This window comes from Cariama cristata, unplaced genomic scaffold (genome assembly GCF_000690535.1).
Source record: "Cariama cristata isolate BGI_N322 unplaced genomic scaffold, ASM69053v1 scaffold35339, whole genome shotgun sequence".
Taxonomy (NCBI): Eukaryota; Metazoa; Chordata; class Aves; order Cariamiformes; family Cariamidae; genus Cariama; species Cariama cristata.
In genome coordinates this window covers 1-9,536 of record NW_009636905.1, presented here as the reverse complement: position 1 = coordinate 9,536, position 9,536 = coordinate 1, and the positions used below count along the sequence as shown (strand labels likewise).

Here is a 9,536-nt window from a genome sequence, read left to right as displayed (position 1 = left end):
ATTAATTGCTACTTGGTGAATTTTAGTGCTCTCGGCAATACGGAGAAAGCAAGTTACATAGAATATATTCAATATATAGTTTAATTAATGGGGGACTTTATGCCAATAGCAACAAAATATTCCTGTGATGCTGTTACAAATTTCTATTTCTGTCTTGATTCAGTGCAACGTTAGTATCTCTTGTAAGAGAAATGCCATTCTGTACTTTTTAGAAGTTCATCCTTTAACAGCCTGTAAAATACATATAAGCAAAGTGAGTAATGATGCATGGCTGCTTGGAAACCTGTAAAACTCCTCTGCATAATGAAAACAGTGCAGACATTCACTTGCTGTTCCTGTACTGCTGGGCGAGTCTTTACAGTATTGTGTGGAGATACTGGTTCCAGTCTCAAAAGCGAAAGTGGGGGGTTTTCTGTTTACTTGGTTGTTGGTTTGTTTGGGCTTTTTTTCTTCCCTGATGCAATGCTTTGCTTAGGCTGATGAGCTACATTGCAGCTTCTTGACAGAGCTATGCTGCTAATAGCCTCAAAGCTAGCATCTTCAGTACTGTTAATACAACCTGGGTTTCTTCTCTTTGGTTGGTGGGGAGTTACTGCTGCTTTTTTGTTTGGTGGGTGTTTTTTTTAAAGGTATTTCTTCATTTGCTATCCTGTCTGGCTTGTAAGCATAGTCAGGGATATGTCTAAGTGAAACAGTTCTGCTTTCTCACTACAATTAAGGCTAATTATGCAAACTTAACATAGGTACAACACATGCTTGTGTACTGTCACTGTTGGACACTGGATGAGTACCCGAAATTACTTGTACCTCAAGTTTCAACACATGTTGAACACATGTATATGCCATTTTACCTCATCGCTTTAATTTGGCAAGTCATCACACTAGAAGATTCTCAGTGGTATAATTGGGTGTCAGTAAAATTAAAAATCTCAGTTGTGGTCCAAGACTTGCTTTTGCTTTCTGTGACTCCTCCCCACTGGCATAGATTTTACTAATACAAAAGGATCATGGTTTCTCTTCTGAAAGAAAGCTTGTGGTGATTTTCGTACAGCTGGCTGCTTGTCAGGGCAATATCTATATAGTGAGTTTTTTGAACTAAATTTCATTTTATTGTCTGTGAATACTCATACCAGAAAAGACAAATGTATATTTTCTTCTTCTTTTCTTTTTTTTCCTAATTCACAGGTTAACTTACTGAATTCTATTCATGACAACTTTCATCAGTAAGTAATGGTCCTTTTTCTCTTGCTGGTTGCAGTGAGTAGTATGGTTGGTTGGAAAAATGAGAGTGGGCACGAGTTAGAGACTAAAAATGTATTAAAAAATTTTATAAACATAAACTTTTATAAAATAGTTTAGTAAATCTGTTTAAGCCAATGTTTGGGGAATCACAGATTGGAATTACCTAACTTTTATAGACAACGTATGTTTTTAATATCTGGCTCTTTGGTTGTGGAAAGAAATCATTCAGTCATAATTTTCCTGGTGTTAATTTAAATATTTTTCTCCATTTTGTGAAGTTGTGGTTATTACATTATGTACAAAACATTACACTTGGACATCTTTCAGACATGTTTACTGTAAACTAACTCTGTAATTAAAGGGTTTGATATAGTGTGAAGTCTTTAGGTAAAATCATGGTTCCCTTGGAAGTTCGAGGTCAAATATCAGTCTATGATGCATTTTTTTTTTCTCTGTATGTTTTTGACTTGAGAAAAAAAAGTCCAGTATGAATTTTTGTCACAGCAGTACAGTTCAGGAGAGTCATGGGGAGGACGTGACCATTTAATAGTTTTAGACAAATCTTCTTATTGTATCTTTTAATAATTCTGTTAATTATTAAATAAATCTGACAAATTCTAAGCTGCTTTTTTTTTTTCCCCTCCAGAGTAATTATCTCTTTACTTCCTTCTATACACTTGTGTCCTGTGTTTGGTCACAAATTTTGGGTTTTTTTAATGATTTTTTTTTTTTCCTATTGTGATGTCCAAAACTTTTAATTATGAAAAAACCCAAGAATTAAGTATTTCAGATGTTTTCCTTTGCAGCAGGGATTGTAGATCTATTTTGCTCAGTGATGAGATCCTTTTGATTCTGTCCAGGCAGTAGAAACCAATACTGTAATTGACAGCTGGGTTTTGGATTGGTTTCTTTGTTGGGTGGAATTGTATTTTCTTTGGTTTATTTTTCTTAATCTGTTTAAGATCTGTTACAAGTCTAAAATTACTTCTGGGCTTTCCCTATTAGGGCATGAAATTCATTTTTAGGATATTTGCTGATCTCCCAGTCCTCTGCTCCCCTTCTCAATACTCACAACAGCTGCTTTTCTTAAAAGTTTGTGCTTTTGGTTAGTTAATAGCAATTTATTTATGTACAACACATGAAAGAAAGGAACAGACTTGAACTGACAGGGAGAACACTTGTGATGATCTCTGTAGTCTCTGTTCCCATCTCTTTGATAGTTTATACCAGCTGAAGAGCTGCACTGTTACCTGAAATCAGTGATGAAAAAGATGAATTTTTACATAGAACTCTAAGCAATGTGAATTCTTGGACATGAGTAAATAATGCAAGACAACTGTAGATGAGACACGTTGTCCCACATCCCTGTCAGTTATTGTCTTTTTTTCTTTCCAGAGCAATGGCATCTTCTGGTTCTCGTGAGCAGTTTTTACGGCAGATGGAGCAGATTGTAGAAGGCATCAAACAGAATCGAATGAAGGTCTGAGACTCTTCTCCCTTTCTTTGCTAGAACCTAAGAATTATTTCAGAAAAGCCTCTTGAATAATAACTTGTATGGAGAAATCCATTACGTGACGTGCAAATTCAGCAAGCAACTAACAAGTATTATTTCTTTTCACATTCATAAGAAACGTCTCACCACTAAAATGTTAATGAATAGACTAGAACAGAGGTGTTATGACAGCCCTCTCCTGACAGGAAGCTTATACCCCTTAACTTCATTATTAGCAGTGTAGTGACTTAGGTGCTTCAAACAGCTGTATGCCACTGAAGTCAGTGAGAATTCTTCCTTTGGATTGTGTGGGCACAGTCAGACCTGTGTCTCAGGCAGCTGGAGCTGATTGAAGCTGCTTTTCTGCTGCTGAAAAGGGTCAGCAGCACCGCACAGAGTCCCAAGCATTGCTTGTCCCAGTTGCAGCTCTCATCTGATGCCTTGTTGAATCCACTCAGGTGTTTTTTGTTGTTGTTTTTATTGATTTTAACCTGATTTAAAAAAGGCTGAACATTGCTGATGAGTGTGTTGTGTCCACATAGCAAGCGAAAGGGGTTTGTGGTTGAGCAGAGCCCCAGTGCTTGTTCAGAAAAGACAAAACTATTTTGTAAAAGCACAGCCTGAGGGGACTTGTGTTAAGTGGTCTTGGGGCAATGGAAGCATGAGGTCCAGCAGTGGACCCAAGTCAAGCTGTCCACTGGCATATTGGCATACAATGGACAGGCTTAAGTACTTCTTGGTAATGGTAGTTACTAGCCTGTAGCTATTGTGTTGTTTCGCTCCTTTATTTTCATATGCGAACATATTCATATTTTCCTAAGTCCAATAAAGGGGCTCAGAGATTCTTTTCTATACAAAGCCAGAAAATTCTTGGTAGTGGATTATAACTGTTCTTCATTTGAGTTTAAATGGAAGTATGATAGACTATGAATCAAGATATACTAGAGTGTGTACTGAAAGTGCAGTCTGTCCAGGTATTGGGCTGTTTTATCCTGATAGCTAAACCGAAACTTCAAGTAAAAAATATGCTAAGTATGTGTATGCAGAAAAAACAGAACGGGATGCAAGTCAAGCTGTAATAAAGATCTTTGGCACTAACAAACTCTACTATAAAAATATATGACATTTACTATAGACCGCTGGGTTCAAAGAGGTGGCTAGTTCCTTGCCTTTTTGCACAATTAATTATTTTTATTTGCTTGACTTCTTATTTTCAGAGAGGAAAAAATGACAGCAGAAAGATTAGTGATATCGGTGGTTGTATGTATGGATCATCTTTCTGCCTTCAAGGCTGTTGACATAATGAGTGACTCAGTTTCAAAATGAGATTATGAAAGTACTTTAGAACAGCGCAATTCTGACTAGTGAGGATGAGCTTGAAGATAATTACATTTCTTTCTTTTAGAAGAATAACATTATTTTAATTGCTGCAGCAAGCAACTGCCCAAATTGAAACTGTCCAGGAGTTCAGTGTTTTGTTTTGTCTTGTCCTCCATTACGCACACAGAAATGGGTAACAGCACAGCAAATGCAAGGAGTGGAAGCAGACTGAGAGCTCTGCTGTGACTTAGTTCAGGTTCTTGCAATTGAACTCTGAAATCTTTGAAGTCCGTAAAATCATTTTGGACTCTCTTACTGTATTCTCAAATGGAATCAAAAGTTTCAGCTGCTTCTTGTACAGTTAAGGGAGAGGGAAGTGAATGGAAGCTATCCTGTCAGATGGCTCGTTATTTTTGGGGAAAATACAATTTCAGCATCCCTGACGGTTGCTGAAAGCAGTGGCAGCTCACGTCACTTGTGCTGTATTCCTGCACTGGCAGTTTGGCTGCTGGCATATTGTGAGAGAGTTCACAAGTGACATTTCATTCCTAGGTGTAGGTGTCCCAATCAGCAGGAGGTGGCAGTTGCAACTAATGGCGAAAAACAAGAGTTTCTGAATGAAAAAGCTAAGTTTATGTCCACTGAGAAGAAAAGAAAAGAAAAAAAAAAAGAGATAATCATTCAGTACCTTCTAATAGTTGATTTCTCAAAGCCAGTGAAGATGCTGACAACAAACAGATGCTAAGAAACTTTTGACAATTCACATGGTTCCTTGGGGAACTGCTCTGCAGCAAAAGGGAAGGTTTTCTTATTCTTCACCTAGGAAATGCCTGTTGGATAACTTTTCCAACAGACAGGCTAGTTGTACGCTGCAAGGCTTATTCATCCCCGTGATGGTTTAGTCTTACATATTCGACTTGTGTCTGCAGTGCGTTAGATGTGCTCACAGTCAGTTTCACAATTCACTCTTAAAGTACATCCACTTGAATTGCTTTCTCTACAGCCCTGAAGACCTTATACCTTATACCTGAAGGGAAATTTCAGTTTTCAAAGCCCATCATACTGTAACTGTGTGGTAAAAGAGGCCTAAGGAGAAATCAGGCATACTTGTTACCAAGAGTGAGTAACTTGCGAACAAGCATTTCAGTGTGGTAACAGATACTCATGAGACTTTCTGAGGACAGAGCAGGCCAGTTTTTACTGACAGGAGCATGTTGAGAGATTTGTCATGGTCATGCATAACGGAGGCAATTTATCAAAGGATAGTAATAGGGCCTTACCTCTTCACAGGTATCTAGTTCCTAGATGTTTTAGCAATGCTGGTTTTAGCCTCATCCTAAAAGAATAGGACACATGTGATAATGCTCTTTTTCTGCATTAACGCATTTGATGCTTTATCTTCCTCAAGCATAACTTGCCCTGATAAGTTATGTTAGGAGAGATTCCCTGATGTTTTGGACAGCAGCTGCCTTTGTAAAGAAGATGTACCCTGTTAGCAGCGTTCATACTCAAGGAAAGTTTGGGATCTGCTCATTTCTTTTAGGCATAAGAATCAGTAAAATCAATGTTGATACATAAATCTAGAAATGCAGCAAGTTCTGCTGCTCTGGAATTACCTGCTTGTTTGGGCTTTAGGGGATTCTTGCAGTTTTTGGAATTGCATTTTTCCCTGTCAAAATTTAGGAGGTGAAAGCCTGTCAGAGAGAATGCAAAAATACTTTTTGAGGAGAAGAATACAACAGGGCTTTTTTTTTAATGTGGCTGTGCCCTAGGACCGGAGGGAGAGAGGCAAAATTCACTCTCTAGCAAGCAGCAAAGTTGTCTGTGATGCTGTGATGGAAGAACTTCATTAGAACTACCCATGAGAGGAGGGCAGGCTGTTCTATAGTAAGAACCAATCCTCCTGACGTTTAGGGACTTAAGTTATGTTTGTCACAACTTTGGCACAAGGAGAAAAGAAAAGAGATTTTGTGTGTGTGGATCTTGAGCAAGTACAGCATTGCATAAGAAGGCAAAGATGTGTCCTGCCCTCCCCTTTTGATACAACAAAGAAATAACCAAAACAAGATCGCAGTATTGCATCAAAAACCTTTCCTTTTTTTTTTTTTGGTTAATTAATTTCACTGTGTCATTATTGTAGTAGGATTGTTCAGTGAGCAAGATTCCTGGCTTGTAGAGATGTGAGCCTTAGTTTAATTCTCAATGCTACCTATAGTGTCACTGGTACTGAGACTTCAGCATTACGCCAGCTCTTAAAAGAAATTAAAACCCTAAATGTTCATTGCATTTAAAGCACAAGCCAGGGGTATAATTTATGAAGCATCTGTGTCCCATTGTGTGTTACAGATAGTTGTTCCTTATACAGAATATATATATGTGTGTGTGTGTATTCCTTATACAGTGTATGATCTCTTATCCTTCCTGTATATCAACAGATGGAAAAGAAGAAGCAAGAAAACAAAATGCGAAGAGACCAGTTGAATGATGAATATTTAGAGCTTCTAGAGAAACAGAGGCTTTACTTTAAAACAGTGAAAGAATTTAAAGAGGTAAGAACATTTTTGCTAATGTAAACTGTCAAGTGTTCGGTGACCCATTTTGGCTTGACTTGTGCATTAACACATGCACAAGATTTCCTGATACAATGCTTATCACGCCATGTTCACCGTGTCTCTTGGTGGTTATCTCCATGTGATTCTTGGACTCAGAATTCGATTCTGGAAATTCTTTTTTTCACTGATAGACTAGGACCCCTCCGTGTTACGGGGGAAGGATAATTTGTTACCGAGCAAGCCATATCTTTAAGTTTCCAAATGGAATCTCTTGAAGAGCTATGAGCAGTTAAGTATTGGAGCAAAGAGGGTTGTGGAAACATGTGTGAATAAGGGAGGGAATTCAGAGTCTCAGTAGTTGCAAATACCTTTAGGAACTTGCTTTGTTTTCTAACCACTGTGAAAGCACTCTTTAAGACTTCATTGATTTAGCCTTTCCCAAGCTTTTCATCATAATGTTCTTCTGTTAATTATTGTCTCCATGGTAATGAATGACAAAGTAGTGTTGCAAGGCAAAATTGTCATTTGGCTTCAGATGTTTGAGGAAAAACATGTTTCTGTAATTTATCCTGCCTTGTTCCAAGACAGTTCCTTCCTGTTTTGGACAATGCACTCTGGGAGAATGACAGGGACTGTTCAACTAGTTTTCTGACATAATTTTACGTCCTAGTTGCAGAAGTTAGGTGGAATTTTTTTTTTTTGTGGAGGTGTAAATAAGCCAGTTTTCTTCCACTGCCTCGTGAGGGAATTTCTACTCAACCTTGCTATCCTTAAAAATAAATGAAGTCATGGTTGTGGTATTGAAAGCAGGTGGTATGTACTTACGTAAATATATTTCTTGACTTAGATTTGTTCCCTGAACACTGACTTTTTCGCAAACTGTCCTGTGAAGTTCCAGATCACCTAAAAGTAATCTCAATTTCAGATTCAATTTATAAGTAAAAAGGTGGATTTGCTTTAGCTACTTGTAACAACTTTAGATGAATGGTCAAGCAGCATTCCTTTTGGCTTGAATGTCATAAAGTTTAATGAATATTACCATTGGAATAACATTATGGATGAATCGGAATTATCTTCAGCTCATCAGTTGCTCCAGACTACTTTGGATTTTGGAGATCTTTCCAAATACAAGGGTTTAGTTTTGCTGATGCGAAGATATAACTAGGAGAGTTAAGAGCAACTATCTCCTTCTCTGTTTGCTTTCTGTTAACAGGAATTTCCGTAAGAATGAAATGCTGCTGTCCAAGCTGAAAGCTAGTTCTTCCTGAAGAACTCCAGCTGGTGAAGTTTATAGGTGATTGTTCAGTCCATTGAATCTCTTTGTGAGGTGGCAGTTATAACTGCAATGTAGATATATATAGATATATATATAAAAAATATATACACATGGCTGTAAAAGTCTGGTTTTTTTCAGTATGTATTCAGTTTTACATTCCTTCGTCACTTGGCTGTATCATTCATTATTGCCTCCACTACACAGTAAAGAAGTAACGCAGTACAGCAAAATAGAAATAATGTCTAATTTTATTTATGTGGGTTTCTTTTTTTTTTTCCTCCCCACAGTAAGGACAATGGGGATGTTTTATTTGGGTTTTAACAATGAATTAGGTCGAGATTCTGGAATAAGTAGATATGTACTGTGTAATATGTCCACTACCACAAGATGAGCACTGTAGAATGCAGTGGCTTGTTAATTTTGGCCAAAAAAACCCACAGAATGAGATTCTTGAAGCTCTCTTCACCAGCTAATGACTTCACATTATTTTAATTTACACTCTAGCCATAGGAGGTAAGATTCCAAAGGATAAAAATTAATTTCTAATGGTTAAGACATAAGAAAATGGAAACTTACCTTGGGTAATTCCTGGTGTAAAATTATAGATCTATATTTTTATAAAGCCTAGCTGTTGTATAAATTTCTTTGAAATTTCATTTTTATATATAGAGAGTGTGCTTGTTAAATTAATAGCTCCAGGAAAAAAAACACCTTAATCACTAGGACCATCATGTTATCCCTGGCTGGGATGAAAGTCAAAGTCTGTGTCACCTGTAATATAGGAAGATAAAGATTCGGACAGTCTACTCAAATGAACTGATGCTCACCGGTGAAGACAACAGCCTATCTACCCTGCTGAATATTTGCCCTTGAAAGTTTAGAAACTTTGTGGAACACTTTCTAAAACATTTTTATATCTGTATATACAGTATTTTATAATTCAAACAGTTGCTTTTTGTACTTAACATCAGGATTTTGAACTGACTTCTTAATGTACATCACATCTTCAGGAGAAGAAAAACCACATTCTTTTTTCCTAATAACACTGATGACAGTGCTGTTCAATTACTTTCTATGGCAGCGAATATAAAATAAAGAACGTTTGGAATCCAGTGACCTTCTGCTATTGTGTTTTTAAGGCAGAACTTGCTTTAGAAGCCGTAGTACGCTTTTGAATTACGAGTGCATTAAAAGATGAATTGTGTCAATGTTCACTCATAAGGATGTTTTCATGTGTTACTTAGCAATCGGTAACATTTTGTCTTCTCTTGCTGCTTTTGGTAAGCTTGGTGTTTTGGTGTTTGGCACAAACTATCAAACCTGGTACATGCAAAGGAGGTCCATGTCCACGGAAGGTTCTGTTGTTTTCTGTCAGCATCCGCTTAAGATGTGGAATTCTCAGTGGAGACGGCACAAGTTCATCCCACTACAGTTCGCAATTCCAATCCTTTTGAATACAAGGGAAGGTTTGATATTAGCACGTGAATTTATGCAGACTCTGTAGCATTGAAAATGGAGAAGCGTAGGCATTTGTTAAGACTTGCCTAAGGAGATTGTTGACATTCTGTCCAGGTAAAATGCAGTGAGCTACCAGCACTGTGATAGACTAGGTTCAACGTGATGTACCCTTGTCACGGTCCACTAAGTAATGGAC

At 37.5% G+C, this 9,536-nt stretch overlaps 1 long non-coding RNA gene across 1 annotated transcript; it reads left to right on the top strand.

The window, feature by feature from the left end:
• The first annotated feature begins 1,183 nt into the window (after positions 1–1,183).
• Positions 1,184–8,307, top strand: LOC104167752. The gene is made up of 4 exons (XR_696505.1): positions 1,184–1,223; positions 2,638–2,722; positions 6,490–6,603; positions 7,820–8,307. It is a non-coding gene; the product is annotated as an uncharacterized LOC104167752 (long non-coding RNA).
• Positions 8,308–9,536: the final 1,229 nt, after the last annotated feature.